The sequence below is a fragment of the Aquarana catesbeiana genome, linkage group LG01, assembly GCF_042186555.1.
Source record: "Aquarana catesbeiana isolate 2022-GZ linkage group LG01, ASM4218655v1, whole genome shotgun sequence".
In the NCBI taxonomy this organism is placed as follows: Eukaryota; Metazoa; Chordata; class Amphibia; order Anura; family Ranidae; genus Aquarana; species Aquarana catesbeiana.
The window spans coordinates 172,781,376-172,796,243 of NC_133324.1; positions in this window are offsets into that span (position 1 = coordinate 172,781,376).

Sequence of the window (14,868 nt, forward strand, 5' to 3'; positions counted from 1 at the left end):
ATAAAATAAAACAAATGAGTAATATTAATCCATATAATTCTAGTACTTGACTGAGTATCAACTAGTCTGGAGTCGCAAGGCAGTACCGAATACTCACAGAATATCTACTGTTTACTTATGGAGATTTCTGAATACCAAATTGCAGGTGCCTCTGCCTCCCCTCTTCTTCTCAAGGTCCAAGAGCGCAGTGGCGTAGCGTGGGTTGTCAGTACCCGGGGCAAGGCAAGTAATTTGCGCCCCCTAACCTGCGGACTTTTAGCACTTCAAAATACAATAGTACTGACCTACCTGATTCCTATACTGACCACTACACTAACCTACTTGATTTCAACACTGACCAACCTGATTCCTTTACTGACCATTACACACTACACTGACCACTATACTATACTGTCCACTACACTGAGAACTACACTGACCACTATACTGTCCACTACACTATACTGCCCACTACACTGACCACTATACTATACTGTCCACTACACTGACCACTATATTGTTGACTACACTGTCCACTACATTACACTGTCCACTACACTATACTGTCCACTACACTACACTGACCACTATACTATACTGTCCACTACACTACACTGACCACTATACTACTCTGACCACTATACTGTCCACTACACTGAGAACTACACTGACCACTAAACTGTCCACTATACTATACTGTTCACTACACTGACCACTATACTACACTGACCACTATACTGTCCACTACATTGACCACTACACTGTCCACTATACTATACTGTCCACTACACTGACCACTATACTACACTGACCACTATACTATACTGACCACTACACTGACCACTATACTGACCACTATACTGTCGACTACACTGACCACTATACTACACTACACTGAACCACTATATTACACTAACACTAACTGACCACCATGCTACACTAACTGACCACCATACTACACTAACTGACCACCATACTACACTACACTGACCACCATACTACACTAACTGACCACCATACTACACTATACTGACCATCATACTACACTAACTGACTTTCTCTCTCTCTCTCCCCCTGGGGCCAGTAACACGACTCTCACGAGGGAGTCTCACTCACCTTCGTGTCTGGCTGGCCTGCATCAGTCCAGAGAAGGAGAAGATAGCGGCGGCTCACATTGTTTCTCTCCCCAGCGCTCTAGCTGCCATGTTCAGTGTCCAGCGCAGCGCACTGTGATAGGGCGTATGGGGGTCATGTGCGGAGGCGGGACTTTAAAATTAGTAGGAGGCAGCCAGTGACACATACTGGCACCCCCCTAAATGTCACGCCCGGGGCCACAGCACCCTCTGCACCCCCACGATATTCCACTGCAAGAGCATGGCTCCTTGTAAGCCTGGAGAGTGCGGAGGGGACATGCGGAGATTCCGGGACCACTGAATTGCCATTTTTAGCAATCCTGGTTGTGCGATACATTCTCACTTTTCCATCCTCTGAATGGTAAATATATCACCACACATATGGAGATGTATTTTTGCACAATATGAAATGTCCAACAATGCTTTGTAGTAATGGCGGTGATCAGTGATTTTTATGGGGACTGCGACACTGCGGCGGACCGAAAGGACACTTTTGACACTTTTTTGGGACCATTGACATTTATACAGCGATCAGGGCTAAAAATAGCCACTGATTACTGTATAAATGTCACTGGCAGGGAAGGGGTTAACACTAGGGGGCGATCAAGGGGTTAAATGTGTTCCCTCAGTGTGTGTTCTAACTGTGGGGGGATGGGACTGACTGGGGAGGATTGTCCTTAAGCATTAGGAACAACAGATCTGTTTCTTCACCCCTGACAGAACAGGGATTTGTGTGTTTACACACACAAATCCCCATTCTGGCTCTGTCAGGAGCCATCGTGGGTGACCAGCGGACATTGAGGCCGCCGTGCACACGCATTGGTTCCTAAGTGACGCAGCAGGCATGTGTGCGCCCCTTTACCCCTTAAAGCGCCCGCCGTACAGTTATGGCGATTCAAGCAATGGGGCCATTCTGCCACCGTCAAACGGCAGGTGGTTGGCAAGCGGTTAAACTGCATCTGTAACCAGATTATGGATAATAAAGTGTCACTAAACCCACATCATAAAAAAAGATCAATAAATGCTGTATTACATGCTGTTCATACTCACTATGAGATTTATTTTCTGTATTCTGCAAAAAAACTGGTTGATCCTGCTGCTCTCTATCTCCACCTTCTGTCGATGTCCCAATTCAGTTAGGGATTTTGTAGCTGTTGTGGCAACTCTGCACATGCTCAGTTTTCACTGAGTTTCTATGCTGAGGAATTCCTTCCTATCACATCTGACCAGCCCATGTGACTATAGAGTCACACATGTGGGCTTATACACAGTGGTAAATGACAGCCCACTCCCTCCCTCCTCCTCCATGCCCACTAACCAGCTGAACACAAGGGGGGTGGGAAGGCTTCACCTTCCTCTTATTCTAAGACACAGGCTGTAGGGGCGTGACACAGCCTGTGACTAGCAGAAATCCGTTCACACCATGTTATTTCCAAAAAAATTATAAAGATTTGATTTCAAATATATATTTGTATGACAATTTAATACAGTTTATTAATATTAATTATTTATTTTTACTCTATATTCCAAAGACTTTTTTTTATTTTGAACATGTGACCAGCAGCAGAGGAATAGAAGCTCCTCCTGCTTATGTTTCCCTACAGACAGGCTGGGAAAGATCTGGGTCATGTGACAGCTGTATATCGATTAGCAAAAAGGTACTTAGATGGGTTTTTTTCATTAGAATAATAAGAGAAAGAGAAGGGACAATGTAAATTAACCGCTTGCTGACCAGCCACTGCAGTTGTACTCCGGCAACATGGCTAGGCTGCGCGAATCGCCGTCATGTTAAGTTGGTAACATAGAAGGCCGCTAGGGGGCCCCCTGCTCACTCACGGAGCCGATACGAGTGCCCGGTGATCGCAATCACTGCTAGGCTCCCGCGATCGCTCGGGGCACACCGAGAAACACAGTTTCCGGTTCTCTGAGGGGAGAACAGACAGATTGTCTGTTCATACAGAGTATGAATACATACTGTTCATACAGCGTATGAACAGCGATCTGTCATCTCCCCTGCACAGTCCCATTCCCCCTTCAGTTAGAACACACACTAGGACAAACTTAACTCCTTCACTGCCCCCTAGTGGTTAACCCCTTCACTGCCAGTGACTTTTTTACAGTAATCAATGCAATTTTATATCGCTGTAAAAGTGCCAATGGTCCCAAAAATGTGTCAAAATTGTCTGATGCGTCCGGCATAATGTCGCAGTCCCCGTAAAAATCGCAGATCGCCACCATTACTAGTAAAAAAAAATAATAATAAAAAAGCCATAAAACTATCCCCTATTTTGTAGATGGTATAACTTTTGCGCAAACCAATCAATACACGCTTATTGCATTTTTTTACTTAAAATATGTAGAAGAATACATATCGGCCTAAACTGAGGAAAAAAAATGTCTTTTATATATTTTTGGGGGATATTTATTATAGCAAAAAGTAAAAAATATTGTGTCTTTTTCAAAATTGTCGCTCTTTTTTTGTTTATAATGCAAAAAATAAAAACCGCAGAGGCGATCAAATACCACCAAAAGAAATCTCTATTTGTGGGGACCTCAATTTTGTTTGGGTGCAACGTCGCAAGACGTTGGGGGCGGGGTACGTAAACGGGTGACCCCGCCGCCTCTGACAACACGGGGAAAGCCATAGGGAAGTCCCTGTGTGTCAGAGGGGGGCGGGGTCACCGGGTGACCCCGCCCTCCATTATATAAGAGCTGTCACCTGAACAGAAGCATCACACAGCGGGAGACTCCCATTGAGGCAGATCGGAGGACGAAGAGGAAGATGCCGGACGAGAAGACTGAAGGAAGAAGCGGAGGAAGATAGAGGAAGAAGCGGGGGAAGAACAAGATGGAGGAAGAAGAAGAACACCTAAGGAAGACCACAAGAAGATGAAAGAATAAGTGGGGAAAGAAGAAGACATTAATAAAGGAATTGTCAAAAACCGTCTATTGTCTTTTTTTAACATTTTTGACACTTTTTTTGTGAAATGGTAGGGGTACATTTGTACCCCATTACCAATTCACACAGGGGGGGCAGGATCTGGGGGTCCCCTTGTTAAAGGGGGCTTCCAGATTCCGATAAGCCCCCCGCCCGCAGACCCCCATAACCACCCAACAAGGGTTGTGGGGATGAGGCCCTTCTCCCCATCAACATGGGGACAAGGTGCTTTGTTGAGGGCAATGTTGAGGGCATGTGGCATGGTACAGTTCATGAGGGGCGGGGGCTGCTCTCTCGCCCCCCCTTTTCCTGCGGCCTGCCAGGTTGCATGCTCAGATAAGGGTCTGGTATGGAATTTTGGGGGGACCCATGACATTTTTTTTTGTTAATTTTGGCGCAGGGTTCCCCTTAATATCCATACCAGACCTGAAGGGCCTGGTATGGAATTTGAGGGGACCCCCACAATTTTTTTTTTTTTAATTTTGGTTTGGGGTTCCCCTGTGGGGGAATCCCATGCCATTTTTATCAATGAACTTTTATGTGTATTGCCGGAGCAACAATTCATTATAGCCGTGAGAAGTTTTAAATGACTTTTTTTCCTTTAGAAATGTCATTTTGCTGTCAGACTGTTCTAAACACGGGAAACATGCACCACTTTACAGGCATGCTATAGACACCCCCCAGGTACGAAATTTAAAGGAATATTACACTTTTTTTGTTTCACTATAAGCATTATTAAAATCACTGCTTCCGAAAAAAGGGCAGTTTTTAAAGTTTTTTTTTGCATTGATACATGTCCCCTGGGGCAGGACCCAGGTCTCCAAACACTTTTAATGACAATAACTTGCATATTAACCTTTAAAATTAGCACTTTTGATTTCTCCCATAGACTTTTAAAGGATGTTCCGAGGCTTTCGATTTTGCCGCGAACACCCCAAATTGTTCGCTATTCGGTGAACGAGTGAACAGCCAATGGTCGAGTCAAACTCATGTTCGACCTGAACATAATGCTCATCCCTGATTCTAATAATAACAGTACCAATAATAATACATACTTGAAAAATTTGCCACCCAACCCTATCCAGTCTATATGGTTAACATGTATAAGTTGGCCTCAGCCTTGCACCACATGCCATGTCCTCTAACATGTTTCGCCCCACCATCAGGGCTTAGTCATAGAGGTAAATGGCAGAGGCAGGATGGAATAACAGGTATTATTGGTGGAAAAGAAAAAATCGTCAGATAATGGCTTTCATCAAAAGTATAAAGTATTGCTTAAAACTTCACTCAAAAACATTGGTAAAATCCAAGCTTAGAGGCCAAAAATTTAGAAAACAATAATTTAGAAAATAAAGATGAGATATTGTTGGTATATAGCTGAATCTTTTTCTTATGCAAATGTGATTGAAAAATGGCACATAGAATGCATTAAGATAAAAAAACTTCTGCCTTTACAACCACTTTAAATGGTTTAAATAAAGACAGGACTCCTGAGACCAAAATATAAACTGGGCAACTTGCCAAATATAGAGATTTTTCACTTCTTTCACTTTTTAATCCTTATTTCATATTTTCCATTTTGTATTACTTTTTAGCATTATTTTTTACATTCCTCAACATTTATGATTTTTTATCCTCCTCTCACATATTGTGAGGTTTCAGTTTTTAACACAATTCCCCCATTTCTCATTTATTCACCTCATCACCTTAATCACTTGCACATGTTCATTTTCTCATTTTCATAGCCAGTGATGTATAAGTTCTTCCATCCTGCCTCTGCCATTTACCTCTATGACTACCCCCCCCCCCCGGTGGGTGGGGCGAAACATGTCAGAGGACATGGCGTGTGGAGTGATGCAAGGCTGAGGCCAACTTATACATGTTAACCACATAGACTGGATAGGTTTGAGCAGTGATTTTTTTAAGTATGGATGGTGATATTTTTCACCAGCACCCCATTCCTGAGTACCAGCGGGACTATCTGTACTCCCTTTTTTGCTTAGAGCGGCACTACAAGTATTTGCACATCATTGTCAATAATAATAATAAATAATAATACATTATAATTAAAGGTGCAACTGACTTATTTAAGCAGTATACAGGGACAAGTAATATGAAAAGGTGAGAACTGAAGTTGCACTAATCCTTTAATGTTAGGTTTGAGAGAGGTCTTTGAGAGTTTTTTTTTTATAATTTATTGCTAACTATCACCAGAGGGCTTACAAGGGGTCTAAATGTAGCCATATATTCTCTTATTTGCTGCAAATGAAGACAGAGACCCATAGAAAACTGAGCATTTCTAGGTGCAATCAAATCTACAACTAGATTAGTAAACATAAAAAGTCATATACTCATCTTTAAACCCCCCATATTAAATACATTAGCCAGTAACAAGACCAAGAACAAATGTCATCTATCTAGCCATGGTCTAAAACTAAAACAATTTCTGATTTCTGATGCATACATCATTGGTCACAAGAGTGCCATGACATATGTAATTCAGTCTTGGCATAAAATGACACGTTTAGGTTTCCAGGTAAATTTCAGTGGTTTTGGATAAATGCTATTACGTTTTTTTTCTAGCTATATGCCCACTTAATATTCCATGCATAAGCATTTAAAACATGACAAATGTTCCCAGACTACCATAAGACAGCACAGCAGAAGCCTCCTGTTTTCTGGCTTTGTTAATCTGACTGAAACGTGGTCCTTTATCACAAGTAATTATTTTTTCTGCATAAATTTAATCTTGAGCTGTTGAGTTCAGTAAACAACAGTAAAGACAACAAGGTAATGAACTGTTGTGAATTGGTGAGGAGTCCTCTTCCAGTTGCCATTCTGGAAGAACATTTTAATAGTTTAAATAATTTGTACTTCACTATATAAATGATGCAAAACCTAGTGGAATGTCCTTCCTTGGCCACTATAGAGAAAGAATGACCTTGCTGGTTTCTATATTTATTGTAGACATGGGTTGCCCTTGGGTTGCCCTAATAAAATGGTAAAATTATGTAAACTATCCATTTCCTACTTGATATGGCTATGTGAACCTATATATATATATATATATATATATTTTTTATATATAATTGTAAATTTTTTTATTAAATTTTGTTCATAGAAAAAACAAAACAGTATTACAGAAAGTACACAGATATAAGCTAAAGTATGGAATACATGGGTGCAAAGCACAGATATATCAGATCAAAACTTAAAGACAGCTCACAGATAATAGCTATATAACAAAAAAAAATGAGGTTAAACACAAAAATAAAAGCAAATTTATGATATAAAGAGAAGAAGGGTGCCAGCTCATATATAGAGAACAGATCATAAAGAAACCATTTACAGTGTGCTGGGTGGTAGAGGCGTACTATATTCCGATTGATCCCAGGGGTCCCATATTTTATTAAATTGAGTAGTTCTATCATGCACAAATGCCATCAAGTACTCTATCCTCCGAATCTCGGCCACTAATTGTAGGTGTTCGACAACCAGCATAATGGAATGAGCCTTTTGGCAGCAAGAAGAATGTATGAAATCAGTCTGTTGCACTTTTTGGTGACACCAGAAAAAAGGAGGCCCAAAAGTTAGTGTAGAGGATCTAGCGGAAGGGACACGTCCACCACTCTCTGTATCAACTGCATTACTTCATGCCAAAAGGGCTGAATCATAGAACATTACCAGAAAATGTGGAATTGAGATCCAACACCCGTCCCACAACGCCAACAATGTGCCAAGGCTGAGGGATCATATTTATGAATAACTTCAGGTGTTTTGTACCAAAGCATAAGAATCTTTATAGACGTTTCTCTTTGGAGTAGACATTTAGACGACCCAAAGGTGGAAGACCATATCCTATCCCACGACTGTAGGGAAATGGGTCTGTCTATCAACTGAGCCCATCTCCTCATATGTAAGTGTGATGTCTCAGTGAGAGGGGTTGACTCATGGAGGATATGGTGAATAGATGATATTAAATGTAGCTGTCGGGGACCCTGGGCACACAGATATTCAAAGGGTGTGGGTTTGTCTAGGGTCATGAGTGGGGAGTGAGTATAGAAGAGATGTCTGACCTGTAAGTAGAAGTGAAATAAATGTTTTGGGATGTTAAATTTCTCACGCAGGCTATCCAAAGTATATAACCTGCGCAAGATCGGATGGACTAGGTTTCTAAGTTGAAATAGGGAAGCATTTATCCATGGAAATACTCTACCCAAAGACAGGATGTCCGGGATCGTTGGATTGAAGAGAACATTCATAAGAGGAGAACATGGTGAACTAAGAGGGTAATTTTTGAGGCACTTACGCTGTACAGCTAGGGTATAATTCATTGGACCAGTGCATTGGCATTTATAAATGGGATCCATGGGAGGAGAGGGAGTCCATATTAAAGTAAATAATAATAAATAGCAGCGCTAAGTAAACTAAAAAATGTACACCAATATTAATATATGATGTGAAACAATAACAGTGTATGTGACATAGACAAAAATAATGATACAATAATGTGATAAACTAGCCCATAAACTCCATTGCAGTGAATTTAGAAATGGCAACTCTAAAATGGTCATTAATCAAGTCCATCTAGATGCAGATATAAAAAGTCCAAAAACTTAAAACGTATTCTTCATAATGATGTTGATAAGTAGCCAATTGATTCCACCACCGCACCACTGTGATAACACCAGTAAAATAATGTGCTTACCACAAGGCAAGCTCAAATAGGCTTGTGACCTTAACCCAGCCAGGGCCTTTAACCAGAGGGGATGATTGGAAGGCGATAATCCACCAAACCACCTAGAAAGATCAGCCACAGCAACGAACCCTTCGTGCACACCTCCAAGGCACCGGAACAATTACCACTCAGGGGTTCCCCAAGAGAAAAGAGGGAATCGACATAGCGTAATCAGTCATTCACTTCTCTAGCTGATTGTACATGCCACCTGCAGTTCCCTGGGTATGGGCCCCAAGAAGCTAGGCGCCACCGTCCTCTCAGCCCTAAGATCCCGTTCACATGCAGATCACCGCCCCGTCCCCACGCCGGGGAAGCCGTCAAATGCTGCTTCTCCACAGCTCTCGCCACAGTCCATATTAAAGAGCAAGGATGTACCGGATACAACACACCTTTCTCAATGAGGAACCAAAGGTTCGGTGCCTGTAAAGAGGACCAAGACATAATGACCCTTAAATGGGAGGCGTAGTAATATTTAACAACATCCGGTGCTCCCAGGCCCCCCATAGAGCTCTTGGCAAGAACCACTGAGCTCGCTATGTGATGAGCCCTGTCCCACCAAATAAATTTCAAAAAGTTTCTCTGGATTTTTTTAAGTTGAGATGTGGGAATGGCAACAGGTAATGTTTCAAAATGGTATAAAAGCCTAGATAAAACAGACACTTTTAGAACGTTAATCCTGCCTAGGAGGGACAGGGGAAGTTTCGTCCAACTTTGCAGGGATTTATTGATGTCCAAAAGTAGAAACATTATGACATCTGCCCCAGAGGATCTGAACTCCTTCAGAGCTATCCAACGTTTCCGAATGGAGGCCAGACCCCTTACATTGTAGGACATGATCCTTAAAGCCATAAGCATGTTATGTGTATGGAAGCTCGTGGAACATGAAAAAATATAGGCTATAACCAATAATAACCAATATATTTTTTGAAGATATAATATTGTATAACCTTACATAGATTAACATACCAATGGTTCAGCTATAAAAGCTCAAACCAACCAATTAATAACAAAAAAACACTATCCCTTTCAACAGAAAGGATATTCAAAATGGGGAAGGACCATGACAAGGGGAGGGAGAGAGGGGGGCCTTTTCTTCTGCTGCAGCCTTTGTTCTGATAAAAACCGTTGGTCTGATTTCTTTCATAACCTCTTCTTTTTTTTATAGGTTAGTTGAATTACCTGACCAACTGTAGAATTTTCTAGAAGTCAAATGTCAGCTGACAGGTAAGTGACCAATTAATAACTGTATTTTTTTTAATTTACAGAGAACTGCCCTATTGATTTGTCCCTATTCCCATAGGTAGGGGGCGCTATTGAGTTCTCCCTACTAGAATCCAAATTCAATATTATCTTAAACTTTAAATATATTAAATATAATAAAACAATTAGTCTTAAAATGCGGTATGAAGGACCGCGGCCCTTTATTTCTGGTATGACGATATATAACCAATAATAACCAGTAAATTTTTTGACGATATAACATTTTATAACCTTACACAGATTAACATACCAATGGTTCAGCTGTAAAAGCTCGAACCAACCATTAATAACAAAAAAACACTATCCCACACGCCAGGCTCTTCATTGCAAACAAGCCTGGCACCCCACCCGGGGCCACGGCCAATTCTATACAAGAATTAAAATCCAGGTTGAGAATATCACAACCGATGTCAGATAGATGGACATGGTCAAATCGATAAAAACCAGGCAAACCACCTTCCAAATTGACATGACGGAAGGACAGGCCATCAACTGAGGGCATAAATTTTGCTATCATTCTGTTAACCCATTTACAGATCTTCTCCAGATATAAAAATTCTGGATTAATCAACCGTTTAAACCTCTGAATAATCTCAGAGAAGACTAAAATGGTGAATGGCAGAACTACATGAAAATGCAAAAGATTTACTTTAATCTGAGCAATTAAATCTAACATTTTATAAGTACCTAAATCGTTTCCAGATAAATGTAAAATAATAACAGCAGGAGGAGGCCAAGAGTTAAATAATGTAGTCAGAGAAGGACGAAGATTGAACCAAGACATGCCTCTGCAGCCGTACCAAAATATTTCATAAGCTGTACTGTCGAGACCTGAGATGAGTCCGTAACTTCTTATGGAAGCTCTCTTGTTAGCCCAATAAATGAAAGAATGTCCTATAATCTAAATACAACAGGGGGATCCTATAAAGAATTATTAAAAGCACAAATTAGGCCTAACATATGACCAGAAACAGTCAGATTTCCAACCACCTAGACTTTTGATAGCATGAGATGACAAACCCACCCTAGAGGCTTCGGTAGCTGCAACAATTGAAAAAAATGTGATGTTATATGTAAGTGGCCTAAACAGATGCCAAAGGCATCTTTTCAAAATCGTCTTGAACTGGTATTGAGTAAGGGGAAGGCCGGAGCTATGTATTAAAAGAAGACCAGACTGTTCGGGGTGTAATAGCAAGTATCTTGATAATAAAGAAAAAACACAGATCGGAGAACCATGCATTTTATGAATAACAATCCAACGACCTTTCCCCAATTGGTCCGTTTTGCTAAAACGTAACAAGATTCTGATGCGATTAGTATTCATAATGACATCAGGAATCAAAAGGCTTCCAGAAGATGATGAAGACTTCGGTAATAATTCGGAAATACGAAATGCTCCGAAGAAACAGAGCCAAAAAGAAACTTGCAAAAGAAGAGTTTCATAATCCGAAAAACAAATGGTGGAGGAGGCAATCAAAAGGTGATGCAAAATATTAGAAGTAATCTGAACCCTGTCGTCAACCTGAAAATATTTTTTATGATACCCTTTAAGTGCCTGCGTAACAGAAAAAAAAAAATACCTGCCAAAACCTTAACTAAATGAGAATAAGAATAGGATCTACACATTAAATCATCAAGAAAAGCCAAAACCAATATTTCCAAGAAATAATGTATAGGCAAATGGGTGGAGTGTAGAAAAGAGCACCACAAGAACCATGCGGCATTGTATTGCGCCCACATGGAGGAGGCCAAAGAATTCAAGATAGCCGACGTTACTGAGATCAAACCACCGACCACAACTGTTTCGGGCATGGAGAACCCAATAGATCTGCATCCAGCATCAAACTGCGGAATCTTTCCAGCTGAAATTGGGATAAAGAATCAGCAATATTGTTAACATGACCTGGAAAATATTTAACTTTAATCCACAAATCAAAAGAAAGGCATTTTAAAACCAAATGTCATAATACTGCAAAAACAGGTAAAGATTTGGATGTCATACAATTGATAGCAAACGCAACACCTTTATTATCAGAATGAAAGAGAATACGAGAATTCCATAGTCGATTGCCCCAGAGCTCAAGAGCTACTAAAATAGGAAAAATTTAAGTAACACAACATTTTTTGTTAATCCTGTTCCACCCAAGAAGTAGGCCAAAAATCCATAGACCAACGACCTTGCCAAAATATGCCATAACCGACAGAATCTGCTGCATCAGTAAATAATGAGAAAGCAGAGGCATCACAAAATGGGGTTTGGCAAAAAGAACAGCCATTATAAGATGCTAAAAATTCATACCAAACCAAAAGATCTGAAACTAAATCAGGCGTAATACGTATAAAATGAAAAGGTGATTTAAAACCCACTAAAGCCTTATATAATCTTTTAGAAAAAACCCAACCAATAGGGATGTCACGAAAGCAAGCAAACCCAATAATGATTGTAAGGTTCGAACTGTCACTTTAGATTTATAAAGAACAAGAGATACCAAAGCGCGCAAACGAGCAATTTTAGTTGTAGGGAGACGACACTCCATCAAAACCGTGTCAATTGTAATGCCCAGAAACTCAAGGCAAGGAGTAGGCCAAACAGACTTTTCTTGTGCTAGCGGAATGCCAAAACGTCTACAGATGATGTGGAATTCACTAAACAAATAAAGACAATGTAAAGAATCGGCTGGACCCATAAATAAGAAGTTACCCAAGTAGTGTATTATATTAGTAGAATCGGCTTGAAAAGAGACTGTCCATTCAAGAAAGGAAGCAAAAGATTCAAAATACTTTTACTTTTTTTTAATACTTTTATAAATTTATCATAATAATAGGCTCCATTAAAGTAAAAACCCAGAGAGCTAAAATCGGAATGATGAATAGGTAATAAACGGAAGACCGATTTAATATCAGCTTTGGCAAACAAAGCGGACTGTCCAAGCAAATGTATTTTAGAAACTGCGTCATCAAATGTCGCATAAGAAACAGAACTTGCAATAGGGTCAATACTATCATTAAGAGAAGAACCGACAGGATACGACAGGTGGTGTATTAAGCGAAAACTATTTTTTTCTTTCTTATATATTAAGCCAAGAGGCGAGACTCTAAAATTTCAAAAAGGGGCCTTCAACTCTACCTTCATTAACTTCTTTCAAAATTTTTTCGGATACTATATCAGGAAAACAACAAACCGAAGGGGGATTATTGTGACAAACACAACCTGCGCCATCAAACTCTGGCAATCTAAAACCAACAGAAAAACCACTAATTATGAGATCCGCTGTCGGGCGGTCTGGCCATATTTGAAGAAATGGTAACATGGTGATTAGTTTCACTGGCATTATTGCCAGAACGAAAATTATCCCTAGAATGAGACATAGTAACCTGAGACAATTTTTTGAAGCAACGAATAGCAGGATGAGCACCAGCGCAGGTAGCTCATTCATGCTTGTAGCGACAGGAATTAGGCCATTTACATTGCCCTTCATTAAACCCAAAGCACAAATCTTTTTTTAAAAGGCACAGGCTGTGAAGATTGAGAAGGCAATATTTGTTTCCTAGGGATCAACAGGTTTAGCCACAAACCCACATCTTTAGAACCCCATTTAAAGTTTTTGTGAACCGCCAATTTTTGTCTGAAGGATTCGTCATAATAGAACCACGCTAAACCTGAAAAGCTTCAAGGATAATTTCAACCTGTTGAAACATCCCGCAACATAAATCAGGACGTTTTTCACCCATAATGCTAGCATATATGCAAAAGGTTTGAAGCCAATTGTTGAAAGAGCATGGCGCCTATCATCCTCAAATGTATCGATCCTTCTTATCCAGACGATTCTCCTTAAAGGAAGGAAGGAGAGAAAGAAGGTCTATTTTTTTGGCCTCTCCAAATTTTATCTTTGATAGAAGCAGACAAATGAAAACCGATAGGCGAGACTTTACAAACTAACGCTTCCTTAAAACAGCTTTCGGGAACTGAAGGAACAGAAACTCGGTCGTTTACAGATAGAGATGACATAAGTGGCGATACATTTATCGACGTAACAGGAGAAGCCGACACATCAACATCTTTCTATGCCTGCAATAAAGAATTTTCAGAACAAGAAGGCAAGCCGCTAATACATCTTTTGAAACACTCAGTAAAGGAATTAAATGACAGTAGCAATGAACGTAATTGTTCAGACTCACCATTACTATCGATCTATGTGTTAGGAGATGAAGACGCAGCCTGAGAAGAGGACTCCTACGAAACTTCAGCCACTGGAGACGTATTTGACACAGCATCTATTAAATTGACAAGAGGCAAAGAAACTACAGGCATAAAGTTTGCAAACGATAAAGATGTGGATGGACATGACTCAGACAAACAGTTAGAGGAATTTCCAGCTGAAGAATTGATAGGGTTAATAAATGAACAATCCTGTTGCAATAAAGGATTAATAAATGATAAAGCTGGAGAAGATTGCGATATATTTGTAACACTGGAAGATGCATTGTTTAACAATAGCTGTTTTGTAATGACATACTAGTTGAAGATAATGCAGAGTGAGAGCGCAAATGGTTATTTTTTTTACCATCAATTTTTGTCTTTTTTTGGTGCAGGGTGGCCCCTGGATTCAATCCAGCAGACTGACTTCTGTTTTTTCTTCTGCGAGCGTCCAGGCGGCATTGCGCATGCTCCAGCATCGCCATCTACACCCAACCTGTGCCCTGATGATGAAGGAGGAGAGGAAACAAGCTGCCAGGGCGGACTTAACGAACGGCCACACAGAGAAGGAGGAGAGGGCAGAATAGGAGGCTGCACTGGAGGAGGAGCCGGAATGACAGGA